Raw genomic sequence first — 23,062 nt, forward strand, 5'->3', positions numbered from 1 at the left:
TCTCTCAACCTCTACACTAACCAGTCCATGATGCATTAGGAAGCTCACAATTTCACCAAGCATCAACATGCTCACCTGAAAACACTAACTGAGCTAGTGGCATAACTACACTGGCCTACTCTCACATGAGAGAAAAGGATACAGAGATGCACCCAAGGCAACATCCAAGAAGGAGAATCTAGACTCATCAAAGAACTGAGTCACTCCCAAACGACAGGGCAACATCATCCCCAAACAAGGAACACTCACAAACCACACTACACCTCACAAGGGCGGTTTAGTGCAATAGGGAACACAAAAACCCAAGCACGAACTCCAAAAAGTACTTAGTAGATTATGAAGACAAGATAACTCTTCCATTATGAATAACATGAAGAGTTAAACTTCTCCAATGACCATAAATATGATATGTCATGATTGAATTGGCCTCTACTCAAAAAGATACTCGGAACAACAATCAACAACTCTAGAAGCCACAGCTTCACATTCAGACTTGGATTGAATCCATTTGAAAAGCGTCAAAAAGATATCGATAAGGACAACAAGATGAAGAAGCTAAGAGATACCTAAGACCTACGATAGAGTCACCACTCAAAACAAAACCACAAAGGAAAAAAAAAACAACAGTCTTGGCCACCAAGACAAGTGACGGATAAAACTGTAATCACCTAAAAATGGTCATCTAGACTATTAGCCCCCTTTTCAACATTTTTGCTAAATTAATTTAATCACTTACCTAAGCCAAATTGCTAATAATCAATTTATTTGATTATAACCTATAGTTTGACTATGCTATCCTAAGTTCATTATTTGATTAAAAGAACATGTCCCCTTTTAATTAAATAAAAGACCCCATTATTCTAACCCACTTAAAGTGCACACATAAAGTCCTTTTTCTATTTTTCAATTAAAAGAAAAGGCTTTGTGACTTTTGTCTTATATGACAAGTCAACTTATATTCTATTGGTTGATTTGTGTGTGCACATGGATCACTCTTATTTTCAAATTCCACCGTTGATCATCCACCATCTTCATCTTGATCTCCACCGTCCATACATCTTTAAATGGGAGAGAGCTTTCCCCCTCAATCCATCATCATTTGAATATTATTATGCTGCAGGTTTTCTAACAGGTTTCTTTGGAGCTTTGTGGAGAACTTCTCTTTCTTGTCTACATTCTCTCATACCATGACATTTTAACTTAGATTCATGTTGCATGTTAGTTTAGCTTCTATTTTGCAATAATCTATCTCACATTTCTTAATATTTGGATTGTAACACTCTCATCCATGCTTAGAATAGCTGCATTTTTCATATTCATTCTAGCTTAATCTTCATTTGCATTATTTTTTACAGCAGCATATTGGATCTAATCAAATACTTTTGTAGAATTATCACTTTGGTTTTAAGGCCAACCCATAAGTAGATTGGTTTGAAGGCCAAAAACTTAGTTGGTTTAAAGATTTGATCATATCTTTTAAACCGCTTGGATTTTTGTTCTGAAATTTTTTTTACAAGTTGGGTATGTGCTTAAAATGTCTCACTCCGATTTTTAGAGCATTTTGACATGATTTTCGGAAGTTATGAGTTTTTCTTTATTTTTAATAAAAAGCTGTTTCTAATCGCAAATCAGCGAATTTTTCAAAAAAACTTATATTTTCAGAAAGGGCTTTCAATTTTAATAGGGGTTATTTTTTTGTGTTTTGAATTTTGAGGTCGTATTGAGGACGAAAAACTTGATTTGATAAATCTGGCCTATTTTGACAAAATCAATCTCTAGAGAGCAAATGAAGAGATTTTTAAAAAAATTTTGCATTTTTTGAAAGCTCTTTGATTTTTAGTAGGGGTCTCTTCTTTTCATTTCTATTTTTGGATCCAAAATCATAGTAAACAAGTCCAATCTTGTTGACTAGGTCAAAATTAAAGAGTAAAAATGAGAGCATTTGTGATTAACTTGCACTTTCTTTGCATGCACTTGGTTGGAAGATAAATTGAATTTTTGAGGAAATTCACCACTTTTTATTGCACATTTTTAGGTTATTTCACACTAACTTTTGGTGCTAACAAGTTGTGATTACAGGTTTCCATCCTTAAAAAAAAAAAAAAAATTGAAACATTGCATAAAAAGAATGCATGTCAAAGCTTCAAATGCACAAGGGCTACTAACGATTGTTTGCAGGGCTGCCCAATGCATAAAAACCCAATTTTTCTTGTTCTTTACTTTTACATGTGCGAGACATACTAGTTGTTTATTTTTAGGCACATAAAACTTGTGATTGGAGTCTTTTGGTAATAGGAGAGTATGCTCTTCACCCTTGTGGTGAATCATAAATCTTGACTTGCCATTTGATTTCAAAAGCAAGGGGTAACTGAATCTTCTTGGCATATTTGGGAGAAAATGATTGGAATAGGAGAGTATGCTCTTCACCCTTGTGGTGAACCAGAAATCTTGACTTCCAAAAGTTGATCCACTTTGTGTAGTTAGAATCCTTTAGAGGGCTTGCTCTCGGACAACTTGAGAGGAACGACCCAAGTGGGGACAAGCCAATTACCTGGCTCTTCCAACCCACTATAAACTCAAGGCTATCAAGGACACAAAAACTTGGTAGACGTAGTGTTTGTCTTTGCCTAGTGTGATCGCTTATGGGATTTCGACCATAGGGAGATCACTAGGCAAGAATGCTTAAGGTACTCTTGTGGTCGTGAGACCGGTTACTCATCGCAAGGTGAGGTGTCCTGTATCAGGAGCAAGAGGAGCACTATGAATGGAAGCCCTATCTAAACACCCTAAGTTAGTAACTACCTTTTTTAGCCGCTCAACTTCTTGGTGCAAGGATTGATCCTAGTGGACTACCCGGATCACCCCAAGATTTACACTCACCATATGTGTTCCCTTGGTTATGCTTATGGCATTTCCATGACAAAGCCAATATCTCTTGTGGGAAACCACTTGGTGTGAGGTGAAGGAGCATCAAGCGTGGGCCAAGTTGTTGAGTAATGAACCATGACTTCTAGGTAGATATTGCTTGATGTGTTCTTGAATGTGCTAGACCTGTGAAAATCTTTGGAACATACACATGATGATAGTTATACGGCTTTCTTTTAAGACCTCACATATGCTTGTATCATGCAAGGTTGCTTTGTCCCTTGCTTGATTGTTTGAAGAATAATCCATGTGTCACTATCTTGCTTGGAAAGAAATTTCTTTTGAACATCAAATTTGCTATGCTATCAATTATTGTCAAACTTTGTCAACCAAGTCAAAATGTCAAGTGCAAACATTTTCTTGTGTTACTTACTAAGGGGGGTTTCATCATTTGGCTATGATTTGTTATGTCTCTAGTGCTTAAACATGCTCAAAGTGGCTTTTTGGTCTTAGTGCTCTTGGTCTTTTTGTCTTCATGGTCTATGCATGCTTGCTAGTTATCCTTTTGCTAAAATGGTTACCTTGATTTCTTGACAACACTCTTGGGTTGGGAAAGTTGTTCACTTGTCACCTGCTTTCTCTATCTATTTGGCTATTTTGGCATCTTGCCTAGCTATTGACTTGAGTCATTCATGTTGTAAATTTCTTGGACATATTGTTTGACAAGTCACTTTAATCTCTCTCTAATATCTTGGCAAGTGAACACTCTACCTCCTATAGTTTCAACATCAAGTTATCTACTAGACTATTTTATGCTTGGCTTTGCATCTAAAACTATGGGACCTAAACCTTGTGCTACCAAACTTCAACCAAATCTAGATGATCATGATATCCTCCATGTCACTAAAGAGTTTCAAGATCTATATGCACAATACAAAGAACTAGAAGAGACAAATGATCTTTCTTACCTTCATCTCTCTAAGCGCATGATAGAAATGAAGTCTAAACTTGAGAAAAGGTTGGAGGAGAAGATTGCATCATTACAGGAATCTTCCTTAAGGTCTTTACATGCATGTGAGTCACCTTCTTTGAGGTCATCCTCTTCTTCTAGGTCTACATACTCTACTTCAAGACATCAAATGTCTTCATCTTCTAGATCTAAAGACCTCTTTAGAGAACAAGCAAGTGATACCTCCTTTGAGCCTATGCCAAAATTTCATGATGGACCTATCTTTGACCAAGATAATAATGAAGACATGGATGCATTCTATTCACTTGAGAAACAACCAAAGGACTCTAGACATACTTTTGAGAGAAATATTACTCCCTTAGGGAATTCTTATGATGACATTTTGAGAAAACTTCTTGGTAATAAGATCATCATGTTACCTAAGTCTAGCTCCTATGGAAATCCATTCTTAGATACCTATTGTGCCTATCATCAATCTAATGACCATGCTACTTCTAATTGTATAGAGCTGAAATATAAAATTCAAGATCTCATTGATGATGAGATTGTTGATCTTGGAACCTCTAGTGACTCATGTGGTGAAGATAGTTCTCTTGAGCAAGATTACATTGATGAACCTATGTCTAGTAGTGGCTCCATTACATCTTCCACTTCTTCCAACACTCGTGCATCTCCCAAAACCTCAAAGCTTTCCAACATGCCTCCATCAAATAAAGAATCTAATGCTTTCCACATTGACTATGTGTATCCTCAAGGGCTACCTCTAAAAGAAACTCAAACTAACCTTCACTTCACTGCAAACCTTTTCCATGCTACTAATCCTAAACATCCTCAACCTTCATGCACTACTATGCCTAATCCATGCACTACTCCATTCACTCTTCATTCTCCCTTGTCCTTCGAAGTGGCTCCATGTCAAGAGGACTTTGAAAAAGAAAAAGCTATAAATGTCAAGAAAGATCAAGATCAAGCACCCGTTCATCTCTTTCAAGATTTTTCCATTCCATATCCTATATCTTGTCCACCTCCTAAGTATGATGAAGATATCACTTCCATTATCTCTCTTGAGCTTACTGAAAATTATGAGAAAAGTTCTCTTCATATGCTATCCAAAGCTACTTGTCAAGATCAAAGCATCCCCTCATGTTCTACTTCTCCACATCCACTTCAAAATTGTGCTCAAGCTTCAAGTGCTTCTATTAAAAATGTTGTTCCTATCAAAGGTACTCATGAGTCTATTGATAGCTTTGACAATGTTTCTCATTCTAAAGATGTTGATATCCCTTCCCACTATCCATTTGCATCTTCTAAATCTATCCTTGGTCCTTATCCATCTAAGTTAAAGCATTCAAACCTTCCATCCATATTGGGGCCTTATGTTCCTCCATCTCCTACATTCACTCCTAGCTCATTCCCTAGCTCTCCTATAATACCTCAAGATCAACAAAGACACTCATCCTTGATGATTTTTCACCCATCTATACATCTAAACCAATCATATCATCCTTATTCATCCACAAATCCCAAGTCCTTTGGAAGTGAGAATAAACATAAGAATCCATTGAAAAAGAAAGATCACTATGTCCCATCTAATCGACATGTGAATGCTAAGAAGGAGAATGCACAAAAGAGACCACAAAGGTCCACTACTCAAAGAGCTAAACCAAAGAAAATATGGGTTCCTAAACCCATTATTGAAGAAATGTGTTTTGAAGTATCCAAAGGAAAATCTAAAGCTATATGGATTCCCAAGTCTCTTTTAGAAGACTTGAATATTGAAAATACTTCAAAGTTGACATTCAAGCTTCCAAAGGCTTCCATTCCATCTTCTTCCAAAAATCTTTCTAAAAATATTCCAAAGCCTTCCACTCCACTTTTTTTCCAAATCTCTTCTACCACCTCATACATCTAAATCTCAAGCTATTTCATCCATGATTCCTCCATCATTCCAATACCCTTCAAGGTGTGTGTCAACGTTGATCTTGTCCAATATTTCAGCTACCCTCATGAAATCCTCTAAAGCTTACACCTCCTTTCTATACATGAACTCTTATCCTCCATATATTCTTCCTACTACCATGTCCCTTTCATCACCCTATCAACATCTTTGAGCATACCTTTCTATGGTCTTGGCTTATCATGATTTATCTTTCCTATAGGAGCACTATCAACATTAAAAAAGCTTGAGCTCTTTCTAAAAATTCAAAAAAAGAAAAAAGAAAAAATAGAAAAAATCAAAAAAATGAAAAATGTGCCTTGGTGAAAACTACTTCTTGTGGCACCTTGGATAAGTACCATGATGAAAACCTGGCAAATAGGCATCATGCGTAATTCTTCCATCATCCATCTATCCCCTCTTCTCTCTTTGATCTTGACAATGTTGAGCTATCTTTGTATATTGGCTATCTTATCCATGAGATTCTCTATTTGTGCTTTCTCATTCCCTCATAGTCTCCATCTTGAGCTTTATTTTTATTGCTCTATCCCATTGCTATCCTATCTAGTTGACCCCTTGGTCTTGATCATAATAAATGAAACATGGTTCTTAGGTCTCTTGACATGGCTACTCTTTTGGACTACACACTTCATGCTATCGCACTTGTTGGCTTCACTGCTTATCCTACACACTATCTTTCTCATTACTTCCATTGCTTATCCAAAATGTGCTTCATATGACTATTTCACCTCTTTCCCTAGTTTGGGTACTCTTGAGGAGTTAGTCCTTGAGGATCACATTTACTTGCTTCATGCTCCTTTTTCATCCATCTTTGCTTATCCACCAACTTGCTTCTCCATCATGTCCTACACCTTGCTAGACATTGGGAGAAAATGATATGATCTTGCTTAAGAACTAGTAATCTCTAAAACCTTCTAAAAAATTCCAAAAAAAATCATATATGATGCTGAAAAAATTCTAAAAATCAGAAAAAGTCCTGAAAAAATTTGTCAAGTGGTGAAAACCTGGAAACAGGCGCTACTTGAAACCCTTGCACCTATGTCTATCAATCTCAATCATCCACTTTGCTACACATTTCCTAGCTTGGAATTGTTTCTTGTCCTCATCTTGGGGGCATAGCTACTTAGCCTATTGAGGTATTCTTGTGGATTAGGGTTTCTTTGACAACTCACAAAATAGTGTTTCTCAACACTTCCCCCACTTTGAAATCAAGTGTTTTTTAACACTTTACAGATAGTTTACCTACGGTCTCCGATGTCGCGATATCTCACTATCAGAATCAAGTCTGGAAGAAATGGCCAAGTGACTTGCACACACGCACTTTAACACTTAAACGACTAAGCTATGCTGATCTTTATCTACTTTGTGTGCTGTCTATGATGATTTCTTTGCCATGTGTTCCCTCCCTAATAGTCTTTCAAGGATGTCATTGACTAGAAGACTGGGGGCATGGGACATATTTTCTTGATTTTTGCTTGTGGGTATACTTTTGTTTGTCTATAGTGTTGTAAGCATTCATGCTTTTCCTATTCAACACTTTGACTTATAAATGTATCATCCTTGATTGTTTTGCAAGACCGCACTCAGGGTTTATCCTGGCGCTTATGCCTTGATACAGGTGTAATCTTGCTAAATTAAACTTAGGGAATCTAATCATGTAGTTATCTTGACTTACATGTCTCTGATGCTTAGATTGGATTTCCACATACCTATCTAATATCGATCATATTCATATCCTCATAGTTATACTAGTGATGGTTGTATGATCTCATGATGTCCCTAATAAATGCTCAATGATGAAATTAAGAGTCTAAATGTTATGCGCTTCTTGCTGGTAAACCACTTTGCATATTAGCTTGCATTTTAGGTTCATTTTCTAGCTTAGTCTTGCATTCTTACATATGGGGAGAGCTCTCTTTCTTCATCTTTTTGTGGACATATCAGCTAACTCCTTTCATATATTTCTTTACTTTCTTCTTGTTCATGTCTTTTCAACTTCTTAATCTTTCGCTTCATCTCTTTTCTATCTTGTCATCACATTATATTAAGTTTTGACCTCTTAAATAATTTTGATGTCTTAGATTCATTTTCGGGATCGAAATCCAAATTCGAGTTCATCTTGATGGTCAAAATTGTCTTTTAAAATTCTACTTTCTTCTGAGCAGTTAGCTAACCGTTTGAGGTCTAATCTTTGAATTATCGCTGGGGCATTTTCATTTCTTCATGTCTTCATCATTTCTATGCTTCATATCTACTTCTAGTCACCTTTTCACATCTAAATCATCTTTCTACTAGATTCGACCTAATTTTTATGCTATATCCTTCAAGGTCAACTCTAATCAAACTGGGGCATTTTATCAATTGCTTATAGTCATTCTTGGTTTCTAATCATCTATCTGTCATCTTGGAAATTTCTATATTCTAATTTTCTCATGTCCAACCAGTTTTTGCATCCCCTTACCTCATTTCAATTTTGATCCCGAGGGGGCAGAAATACTCTATTGCTGATTGTTATAGCTATCTACTACCGCTATCAGGCTGTGCATTCAGGACTTGCTATCTATTTCTGCATTTCATTCTTTTGGAATCAGATATCTATATCTATCATCGCCTACTTGGCTTTTTATTTTCTTTGACATAATGTGTTCCCAGATCGATCACGCATTAGTCAAAGAGGGGCAAATGTAATCACCTAAAAATGGTCATCTAGACTATTAGCCCCCTTTTCAACATTTTGGCTAAATTAATTTAATCACTTACCTAAGCCAAATTGCTAATAATCAATTTATTTGATTATAACCTATAGTTTGACTATGCTATCCTAAGTTCATTATTTGATTAAAAGAACATGTCCCCTTTTAATTAAATAAAAGACCCCATTCTTCTAACCCACTTAAAGTGCACACATAAAGTCCTTTTTCTATTTTTCAATTAAAAGAAAAGGCTTTGTGACTTTTGTCTTATATGACAAGTCAACTTATATTCTATTGGTTGATTTGTGTGTGCACATGGATCACTCTTATTTTCGAATTCCACCGTTGATCATCCACCATCTTCATCTTGATCTCCACCGTCCATACATCTTTAAAAGGGAGAGAGCTTTCCCCCTCAATCCATCATCATTTGAATATTGTTATGCTGCAGGTTTTCTAACAGGTTTCTTTGGAGCTTTGTGGAGAACTTCTCTTTCTTGTCTACATTCTCTCATACCATGACATTTTAACTTAGATTCATGTTGCATGTTAGTTTAGCTTCTGTTTTGCAATAATCTATCTCACATTTCTTAATATTTGGATTGTAACACTCTCATCCATGCTTAGAATAGCTGCACTTTTCATATTCATGCTAGCTTAATCTTTAGTTGCATTGCATCCTTGAGGAACTCCTTGGGACATTTGCATTCTTGCATCTTGTCTTTGGAACCTCCCATTGCATGGTTTACTAGCAAGAAGAGTATCTCTAAGGCTCATCTGAGAGCCTTCTTATTCTTGAAATATACTCTCTTGCACTCTGTGGATAGGGAGCTCTAAGCCGGCATCCAAGCATTCCAACTCATGGAATCGTTTGGATAGAAGGGTTTAGAGTGTAACACTTTTTCGAGTGTACAAAAACATCCACAACCACTCAAGAACACACATGCCAAAACAACATAGGACATGGAATGAAAGGTAATTCACATATTGAAACCATCATTACTCTTCTTTCATAATTTCATTAATTAAACATAATATAAGCACTAATACACAATGAAACTAAAAGATTTTCAAGCAAGGGTCCAAGAGTCACTTACCATAAAACAAGTACATATCTTTCAATTTCTTTAAGAATACACTATGTTTAATCATCTTTTAAACCATTCAATTACAATAACAACTTTAAATCTAAAAAAGACACAATAGCATGTTCTCCATGATATTATCCCTTGAACATACTACTAGAGGTTTGAGATGAACATGATAGAGTCACAACACACAACTGGGCAGCAATAAAACACATCCAAAATAGTCATCATGAAATATAATAAATAAGCCCAAATGGGGGAATTGCCAATTCCAATAGTAAGTACCAAAAGAGCTCATTTCAACAATAATTCAAATGTGACAATTGTCACAAAGAGAGTGATAGATGAAATTTGATGACTACTCCAAGAGAGGAAGAAACTAAAAACCAATGCTAGCCCAACAACATGAGGAAAGTACCTCCAGCCAAATAAAATAAGGCATCAAACAAATCACATTATAGGTGATGACTGAGTACAGTCACACAAGAGGGATAAATCACCACACAATGCTAAGGAATACATCCTCCTGGCAATGTTAGAGAACACACTCATGCACATCAAGCAGTATACTATTAGTAACCTCATGCATATGCAAACAACAATACTTTCCATGTAATGCAACATTTAGATATTCATCCAATTAATACAAATTTCCATAATCTTAAGAAGCAATCAGATTGGGGACTTAAGTCATTAACCCAAGGATATAATGCAAAACTACTACTTTGCAATGATTCACCATAACACTCATTTTCAATGAAAGGAACCATTTTATTCTTATAATAAAAAAAATAAAGAATCACAAATAAGATTCATTCATTTACTTACAATAAGGAGAGAATAGGGAAAGGATGTACCGTACTCTACAAGGAGAAACAAAAAGCAGCACTCAAAGCTAACACATGGACACCAATCAGTGGTTCCATCCAAAAAGGGTCACACAAGCAACCAACCAAACAAGGCACACTGATCCCACCTACAAAGCTAGGAAGACTCAGTTCCTTCTCCACACACTACTCTAGTCACATCTACTGGACAAGCAAATCCATCATGAGTAGATACCAAAGAAACAAAGATCATGAGTTCTCACCAAGACACTCACACTCAACCAACACATCAACAACTACATGGGCAACGTAAACAAAAAGATCCCAATGTTTGAACATGGGATTTGATACCAAATTTAATGCCCCACCCAGAGATCCTTGGAAACAAGGATGAAATACAAGCCAAGAATTTTTTTACAAGTTTGAATGCACATGACAACATCATATAGGGATCACAACGATTGCAACGGAGGACTTCACCACAATCTCGGCAACCAACGAATCTCCAAACACCACTACCAAACTGACACACACAAACAAAGCCAAAAAAAACAATGCACATGATGAGGGCACAACAAACAACCACTCATCAATAAAACACCAAGCTGGGGTAAAATGCAAAAACTAAAAATTTGCCTAAGCCTGAAATCTTGAAGCCCTGAAAATTGGCTAAGTCTGGATTTCTGAAGCCCTAAAATTTCCTAGAATCTTTAACTTATCCCCAAGAGGTCTGAAACCTATCTCAAAAGATTCATTAGATATATTATAAAATATCTTAAGTATAAGTTGACGTCTCAACTTATACTTAAACGATATATTTTAAACCCCAAGAGACTAAAATAGAAACACGAAAATTGGATTTCAAGAGAAATTGACAGAATTCAAAATGCAACAACATAGGGTCAAAGAATGCCCAAAAGGGTATCCAAATCAACTCTCAAAAATTTTGGAACACGACGTAAAGTGCCCGTTGTCTGCCTATGCAGGTTTTTACAAAAAATCGTGTGACACTTCCTACTAAGGGAGGGCAACACTTCTCCTTAAGGCATGCGACACTCTTCCAGTGTCATATGACATATCTCAAGAAGGCATGTGACACTTCACAGTCTCATGTGACATTTCTCAAAAAGGCATGCGACACTTTTCCAGTGTTGTAAGACATTTCTTAAGAAGACGTGCGACACTTTACAGTGTTGTACGACATAGTTTGCATGGGTGTACAATAAATTTTTAATATCGCACCATGTTGAACAAATTTCACCCAAAGAACATGAAAACACTCCCAGGAACACAAAGGACCAAAATAGAGCAAAGAGCCTCCACACTAGGGACTACCAGATCCACGCAAATCAAGGAATGAACACTTGAAATCAGCAACAGAAAGGGAAGAGGAACATCTATCCATCTAAACCATAACAAAAAAGAACGTACTAAAATAAAAATTGAAGAGAAAAAAAGAAACATCGTAATGTATAGAAATAAATCTTAGGAACAAAACAACCAAACTAAGTACACAGATCTTCCCATCCGTCAATAGCATCATAAGACCATTGTGGGTCCTAGCCATCCCCCGCGTGTAACATCCCAAGCCACCAACTAGATCGTTGGTACTGTTGTAATAGGGATGTCACTACTAAAACATGCAACAATATAAGCATAAGGAAATCTAACATGCTAGTAGAAAAACATAAGATAATCCTACAGTAGATAACATCACCTATCACATGCTAAACATCAATAAGCAATAGATATGCTACTATAGCAATTTCACATCATCTAATCATATGCTAAACATCATAATATGGAAATGCATCAAATAAACTAACATCATCTAAACATGATATCCAAGTATTCCAATGAAAGCATAAATCACAAGAAAGCATACTCCAAAACCCAAAGTACCAAGTGAAAACATCCAACAATGGTCGCACTAGCACAAAGATAGTCTCTATACACCGATCCCTAGTAGTGGTGAAGGTAGCTACACCTCCCAACCACGTGGCACCCATAGGTCCACACCCACTATGCTGATGGAGATAAAGATCTAACCACAAAACACACCAAACAATAACCAAGGCTAACACTCACGCCAGATAGTATGATGGTTGTAACCAAGAACCTAAGACAATGCAAGGAGTACAGGTCTTGGTCAGACAGTCAAAAGGCTACTAAGTAGGGGCTGACATCATGGAGAGTCACTTGGCATCAACAAGCCCAAGCTTGGATCGTGCATTTCAACTCCTCAATGGAGGGCCCCGCACACACATTTTATTATCTTAAGTTTTATTACCAGTCACACATTTTCTTTAATTATCACTTATTTAAAATTTCCTCTGCCAATCCTATGGGACTAAGGTCACCAAGTTGTGAGATAGAAGCCCCCTCCATATGCTACCCTACCCTACCCATGCTCATCCTATGACAAGTGCCCGTGGGCATGCATACTCCCATCCCAACCCCAATGATCATAACTTTCAAAAGTAACCATGGAAGATCAAGCCTCGCAAGTCACTCGACAAATGTACATGAACGTACTCGTGTGTGGTGCACCACCATCACAAAGAACATAACACAAGGAAAGGAATGAGAACACAATGCAAAACAAAACACCCAACCAAAAGCAACTCAAGAAGATGGATTTTACATGAATCCCAAAGCCAATAAAACCATACATCATAAAATCACTCAATCAGCCTCAATCCGAGAGTATGGATTCTACACGAATCCAAATGATGTAACAAGACCAAAAGTCATGAACTTACTCAATCGGCCTCAATCCGAAAGTATGGATTCTACACGAATCCTAGCATTCATGAAACAAAAGCAAAGGTTCAAAAGAAACCATAACAAGTAACAAATCACTCAACCGAACACAAAGTTGGGAGTACGGATGCAACATGCATCCTAATGCAACATAAAAGTGTAATAGTGGTTTGACTAATATCCAAACGGATCATCCAGGTCCATGAACCACAATGTGCCAAGAAAACCCAAGAAAATAGGGAAGCACGCAAAATGAGGTGAAAAGCTCAAATTTTGAAAGACTTTCAAAATTAAAACCCATTTGGCCTTTGGGTTCAAAAACCCAAAAAATCTAAAAATAAATGGAATCAAACACTGTATGCAAAAATGGCCAGCATAACAACGTAAAATCCCAAACCCTCATCTCGAAAAATAGGGAAATGTTCATACCTGCCCAATCGGGTAGAACTAACATATAGAAATGGAGGGAAACACTAGTTCTCAGCCTCCAAACAAATGGCTACCAAAAACAGAAGCAGAAATAGAGCAGAAAAAAATAAAATAGGAAAGCCCTACCTCATAGCCAAAAGAGCAAAACAGGAATCTGAACCATAAAATAAATATCTCGCAGAAGTAGCCATTTAGGTTCCACACAATCGGGTGGTAGTGTTTTTTACTCTTACCATTGAGATCTATTTGTGGTCACCATGGCTAGAGCTTCCTTGTTTTCATTTCCATTCATTCTATCTATGTATCATTATGATGGATGGTTATATTTTATGACGGATGTTATATCTTTTATGATATATGGATATATCATGTATGGTGGATGGTTTCGTTTATTTTATTGTACTTGAATCATGGATCTAAGGCGGATGATATCTTTCTATTTCTACATATGTCTATTATTTTATCCTTTCATACCCTGTGACATGTACAGTGGATGATTGAGCATTCTAAATTTCATTTGCCAAGAGGCATTTAGAACAAATGTATATTATTTAAATGGATATTGGAATTTTTAATTATTCCTTCATATGGATATGGTATTTGATAGACTTAGTATTAATTAAATTTAAATGTGATTTAATGTCATGGGATCATTAAGGAATTTAACCTATTATGTATGCTTTTAGTTGGTTGTATGTTATTGCTTCTGCTACTATGTGTTTGATGTGTATGTTTTATCTTTCTTGTTCAAAAAAAATGTTGGCAAACTTAGTAAAACTTTAGGTTATTTCTTTTGGATCCCTTGGTGGGGAATTACATATAACATCTATCAAGCAAAATTTAATGGGAAAATTTCAAAGAAATAGCCTTCATATCAATCATTCAGAGGAGGTAGGGTTTCAAAGCTTTATATATTTTATACCTCATTAAGCCTCTTGTTCACATCTATTGAATACTCTTCAAATTAGGAGAAACCTTTTCATTGCTGATTTTTAAATGGCAGTTTTCCACTAAAAGCATTAGATTTAAGAGCTTATCCATGTAAAGAATAGAGAGCACATACTTGATGTTATGAATAGAGGATCAAAGCAAGAACAACAATATAAAATTTTGAAGACATGGACCACAAGGACGTAGAGATAAAGAACACAAAAAAGGTAATAATTATCACTGAAGTACTATTATATGCTTGTAAAATAGTGGTATCCAATTAGTCTAGAGAATAGAAACTAGGAGATTAAAATGATAGTCAATAATGATGTAGTCAACTAGGTAAAGAGATTGTGCTATGAAAAGAGCATTGATATTAATGAAACTAGTGATGAATGAAATGGAGAATGTAGTTTCTACTATTATAATGGTTGCTTCAAATAGAGATAATAGAGATGATGCACAAAGCATTAAATAGTGTTCATTATGAAGGAGCAACACACTAACATCAAAAGATAGTAGTGTTTTATGTATGATTAGATATGAGCAGACCCAATAAGAGTTTATAATAGAAACTATAGTATAGAGAAATCTTATTACACAATGACTCATGGCAAGGAGATCATGTTGTAGAGTAGTCCTAGACAGCATGATAAAGGAAAATACTGTAAAAAATGGTATTATGTATGATTGCTAAGCACAACCATGTTGGGTATATAATAGTAAAAATAGTGAGTTGGTGTGCAACCTCTAAGCTTGGGCATTATAGATTAAGAGATTCATCTAAGAACTTGGAATTTGAGGAGATTAATAAAGGTAAATGTCTTGAAACACTAAAACCTGTTAATAGAATGGGTGAAGGTAAGGGAGGGAAATACCAAACTCCATTGTAACAGGGTTCTACATATGTAGGAGCCTTTCTCTAACCTGGCATCCACTCCTTGCAAGGACAAATAAAAAAACCATTTTAGGAAAGATAAGGAAAAAAAACATTAACAAAAGATAAGTACTGTGATGTGCAAAGACAATGGAAAACAAATGAAAAATCCCCATACAATAATAGTGTAATGTTTATCCTTCTACACGAGTGACAACAGATGGCCACAAAAGTTGCTAAGTGCCCATTGCTATAGCTTGACACAAAAAAAATCAAGTATCTTAATCTGTGAAAATAAATGGTGGTCATGCTAGTGAGTGGAGTCCTCAACACATTGCCTTCAAGATGATCAATCTGAAACTAGGTGGGGAGCCAATCTGTACTAGTTGGGAGACAATGGTTCTAGAGAGCTTAGTAACAAACATGAATGTGGTGCCAAAAGTAAAACCCAACTTTCTATGTAATTTTCTTCCTATATTATTAAACACAATTTGTCAAAAATTTTGACAAAATTGGCAAACCCTAATTTGGTCAAAATTTTGACCAAATTGAGCAAATTTTTTTTTTAAAGCATTCATAGGCCAAAATTTACATTGGTCAAAAATTTAGGTAGAAAATCAAGTGGAAATGTATAACTAATAGGATTATCCCTAGAATAAGGCTTAGTCCACATGAGTCAAGGTTAGAATGCTCTAATACCTATCCATTAAATAGTGACTAAAAGAAAGCTTTGGATTATCTCTAGAATGAAGCTTAATCTTCCAACTCTTAGTTATCTTCAAGATTCTGCTCATACCTACATGGATTGAAACTAGTCATAGTCTAGGGGGAACACCCTATGGTTTTAGAAGATCTATTTTGTGTCAGTCATGAGTTGTCCTAACTATGTCTATCTACTATTGCTCACTCTACCAATGAGATTCCTCTCAAAGGAAAACTCTTTTGTGTAAGTCACTAGTTTTGCTAAATATATATGCCTATTGTCACTTAGTCTACTGATGAGATGTCTCTTGAAGAAGATCTCTTTTGTGTCAGTCACCAGTTGTCCTAACTGTGTCTGTCTATTGTTTCTTAGTCTACTAACTAGATTTATCTTGAAGAAGATCTCTCTAATGTTAGTCACCAATTATCCTAATTGCATCTATTTGTTATCATCCATCTATTGAAGAGATTTTTTATGATTTTTTTGAACTTCAACATTTGCAATCAATCCTCTGACACTAAAGTTGAATTGGAAATACTAAAACTATTTGAGCTATGTTGAGATTTTCTTTGTGTATTTTGCTTTCATTTTGTCATTCCCCTTTGAGAAACTCTGGGATGCCTAATTCAACTAAGAGGAGAAAGGATTGGGGGCATTATCTTTCCTTTGTTTTCTATTTGTTGGTTTATTACCAATGATCTAAAAGATCCATATAAAAGGGGTGCCCACTATAAGAGCCTCTATCTCGTGTTGGATGGCCATGTGTACCTCAACTCATTTTATATGGAAACTTTGGTGAGCTTGGTTCTTCTCCTTGTTTGTTTGAGTGAATTCTCTATGCTATAGTAAAACACTAATACTTATCTTGTGAAGTGAACATATGGGTCATTGTGAATATGTTTAGCACACTCTTGTCTTAGGTTACAAATGCAAGGGTCATTAGAAACAAAATAATTATTGATTACTTATCATGAGAAGGATCACTTACATGTCTCGTGTACCATAAATATGAGTGTTAAATATGGGCCTTTGAATTAACCACACACTTAAACATGATCATTATTTTTCAATTTCATCAAGGAATGAACATGAGATTATTCATCTTGAATGTCTACACAAGGTGATATGTTTCCTTCTATCTATATGGAGTTTTACTATGCACTTTCAAAATTCAGAGTTCAATAACCAGACCAACTAGAATGAAGGAATTAATCTAGATGAATACAAGATTAAACTAAGATGTATGAAAATTAATATAAGAATAAGATAAATAATTAAATCTAAATGGATGCATTGTAATCTATATGAGAAAGAATATGAAAGAAATGGAGTCTTGAATGTGAAATCCTTGAGTGCTTAAACCAACAACAATTCAATAATCATCAATTGCATCATCTAAAATGAGAGCTAGAGGGTCTCTTTTATAGAATCTCAGAACAATTCAATAGTCAAGCCAAATGAATGGTTCAAATTAGAGGAGACATGAGTCAAAATATTAGTTTATATTATTAAAGGAATTGAATGAGGTGAATGAGAAAAGAACATTGGAGATGATATTTGAATTATTCAATTATATATGACCTCATAATCAAATGTTCTAATTAATTAAATAATTAAATTTTAACAATTAGGATGAGGGTATTTAATTAAATCAAATATATTTAATTCCATTTTCATGTGTATTAGCTAAAGGGGGTGAATTTAATTTAATTTAAGTGCTTGGACTTGTAACTAATAACTCAATTAGAAGGTTAATTTAGCTCATTTAAGTCAATATTTAGGAGTTAATAAAGTATGTGATTAATACATATTAGGGGTTTTCTACATCTGATACTTAGGTCAAGTAAAGAAAATTAGAATAAAAAATTCCTAGTACAATAGGACGTCATTGATTAAGGAATTGATTATGTAAGATTGATGCACCAAAATTGGTTCAAAATGCCAATGTGCCAATTTTGGGGTATTATAACTAATGATCTATCTCTTTTAGCTTGCATTGGCTTTCTTGGCCATCACTATGCTCGATCAAAACTTTAGTTTCCCTTCATCTTGATTTTTCATTACCATCACTCAACTAATACTTAAGTTCCTTAATTTTTTCTCTCGGTAATGTTTAACTTCTTCATTGACCTAGTAACCTCTTGCTTGGTCAAACTAGTATTTTACTTGTAGCACTAGAAAAAGAGTGAGAATGCATAAATGAGAGAACCACTAATCTCATAAAGGATTATGTAAACTATCTAATCCAACCATAAAAGCAATTTGAAGTGAAAGAGATTAAACAATAGAAAACCCCCTTCAAATTTAGCTCCTATGCTCTCCTTTCTTCTCCATAGATTTGAAGTTGATGTAGCTCTTCATAATGACAAGATGTACCTACAAAATGATAGCAAGAGAATGATAATGATATGATGAAATGATAGAAAAATGACAAGATATTGAGAATACTAGGAGAATGTGGTTTGCCAAAACAAGTGGAAAAAGGTTCAATTTATAGGATTAGAGAGCCAAAATGCAAAATTGGAAGAAAAATGTACAATTGGAAATTGTCATACTTAAATTGTAAAAATTAGAAATTTTCCATGATTAAAATATTTAAATTAGAAAATGTGTCATAAAATGGAACATTGTGACAAATTATAAGAGAGATGTATAGAAATATGTAAAAATATTTGGTAGATGAAGTGGAAAATGAAAGAGAAGGTGTAAGAGTGGAAGCTAGAAAATAGGAAGTGGAAGCACAATTAGTGGGAAAGTGTAAGAGTTAGGGTTTTTTAATTTAAAAACTCATAATACCCTCTAAAATAGAAATTAGAACTAGGAAATTAAAATAATATCCAAATTCATGACAAATAAAACAATTAATAAATAAATATTAATTGTTGATAATGATTAATAAAAGAGGAGGAATTAATAAAATGAAATGGGTCAAATGATTAAGACATGGGAATAAAGCATGGGTTATTTATTCCTATAAGGAAAATTAATTTAAATGATTGGCCAAATGATAAAATAAATGCAAGATAATTATATTAAAGGATCATAAGGAAAAAGTAGATCATATGTGATGATGTTGAATTGGACCAAGCAATGATCAAATGAAATAAACAATGCTAGATGAATGACATGAAATGATGACTTGTCAAGGACACATTACAAGGGTTGATGAAAAGTGGCATTTAACGAACTCTATAAATTCCATAGTTTTGATTGAAATTGATTGATAGGTTTGACAGAACTAAGATCAATGAACATAGTCAATGATATTAAATTGATTGAATAATGACATGATTAGACACTGAAGGACACAAAAATGTTGAGGATTGAAATGATGGCTAATGATGATATGCCAAGAACAAATGACATGTATTAATGAATATTGATAAGGCACTAAAGGATGTAACAATGCCTAAAGGATCGATGATGATGAGATGATGACACTGAAATGGTTTTGAATTTATTCTAAGATGATTTGTATTTTGATTGAAAATGGGTTCAAAATAATTATAAAAAAATCAAAATTTGTTCATAGAATGTTGAGAAATAAGACAAAATGATGATCAAGTTTTCCAAAAGATCAAAGTTAGTGAAATGAGAAAATGGGACAAGTTAGGATGTAAAAGTGTTGAAAACGTAGTCGCGAACCATTTTTTATCATCTACATTTTGCCCTTCTTTGATGCAACATGATTATGAGCATTGTGTCAAAGAGAAAAGCTAAAAGATCAATGCCCCTATGAAATTAAAAGGGCATAGGATGTCCCTTAAAAAAAATGGTCACTTTGAAAAATTAAAGATGAAGAGGAGAAATATTGATCTAAAAAATATTAGTAGAAGAAGGAAATGAGACTAATAAGAGTGGTGAAAATAGGTTGAAAATATCCTAACTTGCAACTTAGTTTCTTTCATTATGAAAATTTACTGCTTTCTAGTCTTAATTTGGTGAGCCCGACATGAATCATGCATTCTAATACATATTTTCTTGTTGTGTGGGTGCAAGGAGGAAGATCTATGTGCTTTGGAGTCTAACCTTGTTTACTTACACAATTCTTGCTTTAGACTTTAAAATGAACAACAAACTCTCACATAGCTTAATTAGGAGGTGAATGAAAAAAACATATCCCTTAGCCGAATTAAGAGGATCAAAGAACTCTCAAATTTTCACATACTTTGTCTTATTTCATAAGATAATTTGAATGGCTTGGCTCTAATGTTTGCATTCCATAAATAATAAATAATACAACAAATAAATCTTCATGAAGCGCTGATTTATGTCACATTAAATATAAATTTATAGAATTAGAGTTTATTTGCTCATCTTTACTAAGTCAAAGGCTGGACTCTACTTGTAAAGAAACTGAAATCTACTTGTCCATAAAATCTGAAAAATTGCATTTTGACCAAAAAAAAATCTGATTTTTATCTAAACAAATTTGTTCCAAAAATCTGAAATTGCATGTCTAAAAGTTGAAAATTCGAAATCTTTTTGTCAAAAATTAAAAATCTATTTTGTCAAGAATATGAAATCTTTGTCAATACAAATCTAAAAATTTACGAAAATCTAAAAAATCCATATCATAATATTTTGCTTAGATTTAGAATGTAGTTTTTTTAGCTTGAGACTTTTTTATTTATTTAGATTTTAAACTTTAGATTTAGAACTACATTACAATTAGACTTTTTTTAAGATATAAAATTTAGTAAGCTAATTTGATTTTAGATTTTAATTTTTAGTTTTAAATTAAGATGTAATTTAAATTTTATTTTTATTTTTTCCGGTTAGATTAGATTTTAATTTACTATTTTAGATTAGAATTTAGAATAGATTTTAATTTACTAATTTAGTTTAGAATTTAGATTTTAATTTAGAATAGATTTTAATTTACTAATTTAGATTAGAATTTAGTTTTTATCATAGATTATACTTTTTTGTTTAATTTATAATTTAGTTTGGTTTTGTTAGTTTCTTTTTTGACTTAGATTAATTTTAGCTTCCTCTTTTTTAAAATTTGTTAGAATAGATTTTATTTTGTTGTTAGAAACTAATTTTAAACTCTAGAGACTATTTTTTGTATTTTTTAGGTAGGGAAGGGGAGACGTCCATTATCGTTTGATGAAGATCATATCATGCTAAAAACTACTAATACATTTGATGCAGGATGTATGACAAAGAGTTTTTATTTTTGTTAAAACATTGTGTGTGGTTTTTAGTAGATTAGCAAACGCCTAGTTTTGATTCTCTAAAATAAACTTTTCTATTATGTTTGGTATTTTAGCAGTGTTAAAAAAAACCCAATGGATTATACGGGTGTATCCTCTCCCCTTGCCTTCGTGGATCCATGGTCCAAGATAAATCTATGTAATTATTTTAGATAAGCCTACCATGGACTAAGATATCCAATATTGGGTATACCAAGGGATGACTTTTAAGTGGTAATATGCCAAAGCTAGGTCTCCACTCTAATCGCTATGTAAATGCTCAATTGTGGGTAATGTCTAATTGGCAATATGGTTGGGTGATAGCTCTCCTCTAGTACCCTTAGAGGTGTGTCAAATCCTAGTTTTCAGGGTTGGGAGACCTCCTGTGGGAGTTTATCATCTACCTATTGAACAAGGTGTCTTAAACTAACCAATATGTTTTAGTGACCAAAAACCTTCTATCCACTGGCTTAAGGGGTCACATGTGTGTGTGAAGACATATCACATTTCTACAATCCTTAGTAAAGACAACAGTCCCTTGGGAAGTGGATCTTGGTATGCTTGAGAAATGAGTGCACTATAAGGGGGGGCCTAAACTACCAAGATTCTAGGTTTTCTACTCTGGATAAGCATGACTAAACTTTGGTTCAAGTGAGAATTTAGTGGATATTGTCCTTTCAGCCTAGGTTGAGGTGTGCTTTTCACTTTAACAAAAACTATTCTTCTTGTACTACCTTGCATGAGTGTTTTCATTAGTCAAGATAATTGCACAAAAAAATGTTTACACTCTAACAAAAACACATTGAGGCTCTTAAAACATAATTTTTCAAACATACACTTGTCAACATTTGAAACAATTGTAAACATGGGAACTTGTAGCCTTAGTGTTTATTGGCATGATCCTTAGGACTCATTTTCATCTTGCATAAAATTCATTCTTTTGCAATTTTGATATCTTGCATAGCCTAGCCTTCACTTTCATTTTGCATCTCTTAGTCCTTATTCATCATTTGAATCCTCACATAATTTGCATTTAGCACTTAGGTTGCTTGAATTTTCCATTAGGCCTTTACATTTTTGTAGTCTTTAGCCCTCATTTTGACCATAACATATCCTCCATTTTTTTTGCACTTAGGTCCCTACATAACTTTAACAATCTTCATTTTAGTCCTCATTTTGAACCTAGTACCTTTGAATTTGGTATAAAATTTTGAACAAAATATGGGTCTTAGAGAATTTTCTTGTATGGATGAGCAAAGGATCTTGAACTTGGTCTTTGTCATTTATCTTTTATAATTTTATTTTGGATCAAATTCTATCCAAGTCTTGATGACTTTGACTTTTCCTTTTTGTAACTTTTGTTGGAATTCTTTAGATTAAGTAAGAGGGGGGTGAATTAGTTATCCAAGGTTCAGATGTACCAATAAAACTTTTTAGTACTAATCAAATCCATATCCATAAAACCCCATTAGATCATAAAATACTTTAACTTTATATGTTACCATCCTAGGTCAAAATAACTTTGCAAAAATGTAAACATGAAATACCATAAGAATATTCACACAATTTGACATAACAGTTTTACGAGGAAATCCAATTTGGTAAAAACTACTAGTAACATGCTACTAATTCTCACTCTTCCAAAGTGATGCCATGTGAAAGGCCAACCCTATTAAAGGTTATAATACTCACTGTTAAATATGACTTGGTTAAAGGATTTCAATCACCCTATTAAGAGTGAGCCTTGTTAGAGGACTTTAGA

The sequence above is a fragment of the Cupressus sempervirens genome, chromosome 9 (genome assembly GCF_028749045.1).
Source record: "Cupressus sempervirens isolate cs-2001-9-10 chromosome 9, ASM2874904v1, whole genome shotgun sequence".
Classification (NCBI taxonomy): domain Eukaryota; kingdom Viridiplantae; phylum Streptophyta; class Pinopsida; order Cupressales; family Cupressaceae; genus Cupressus; species Cupressus sempervirens.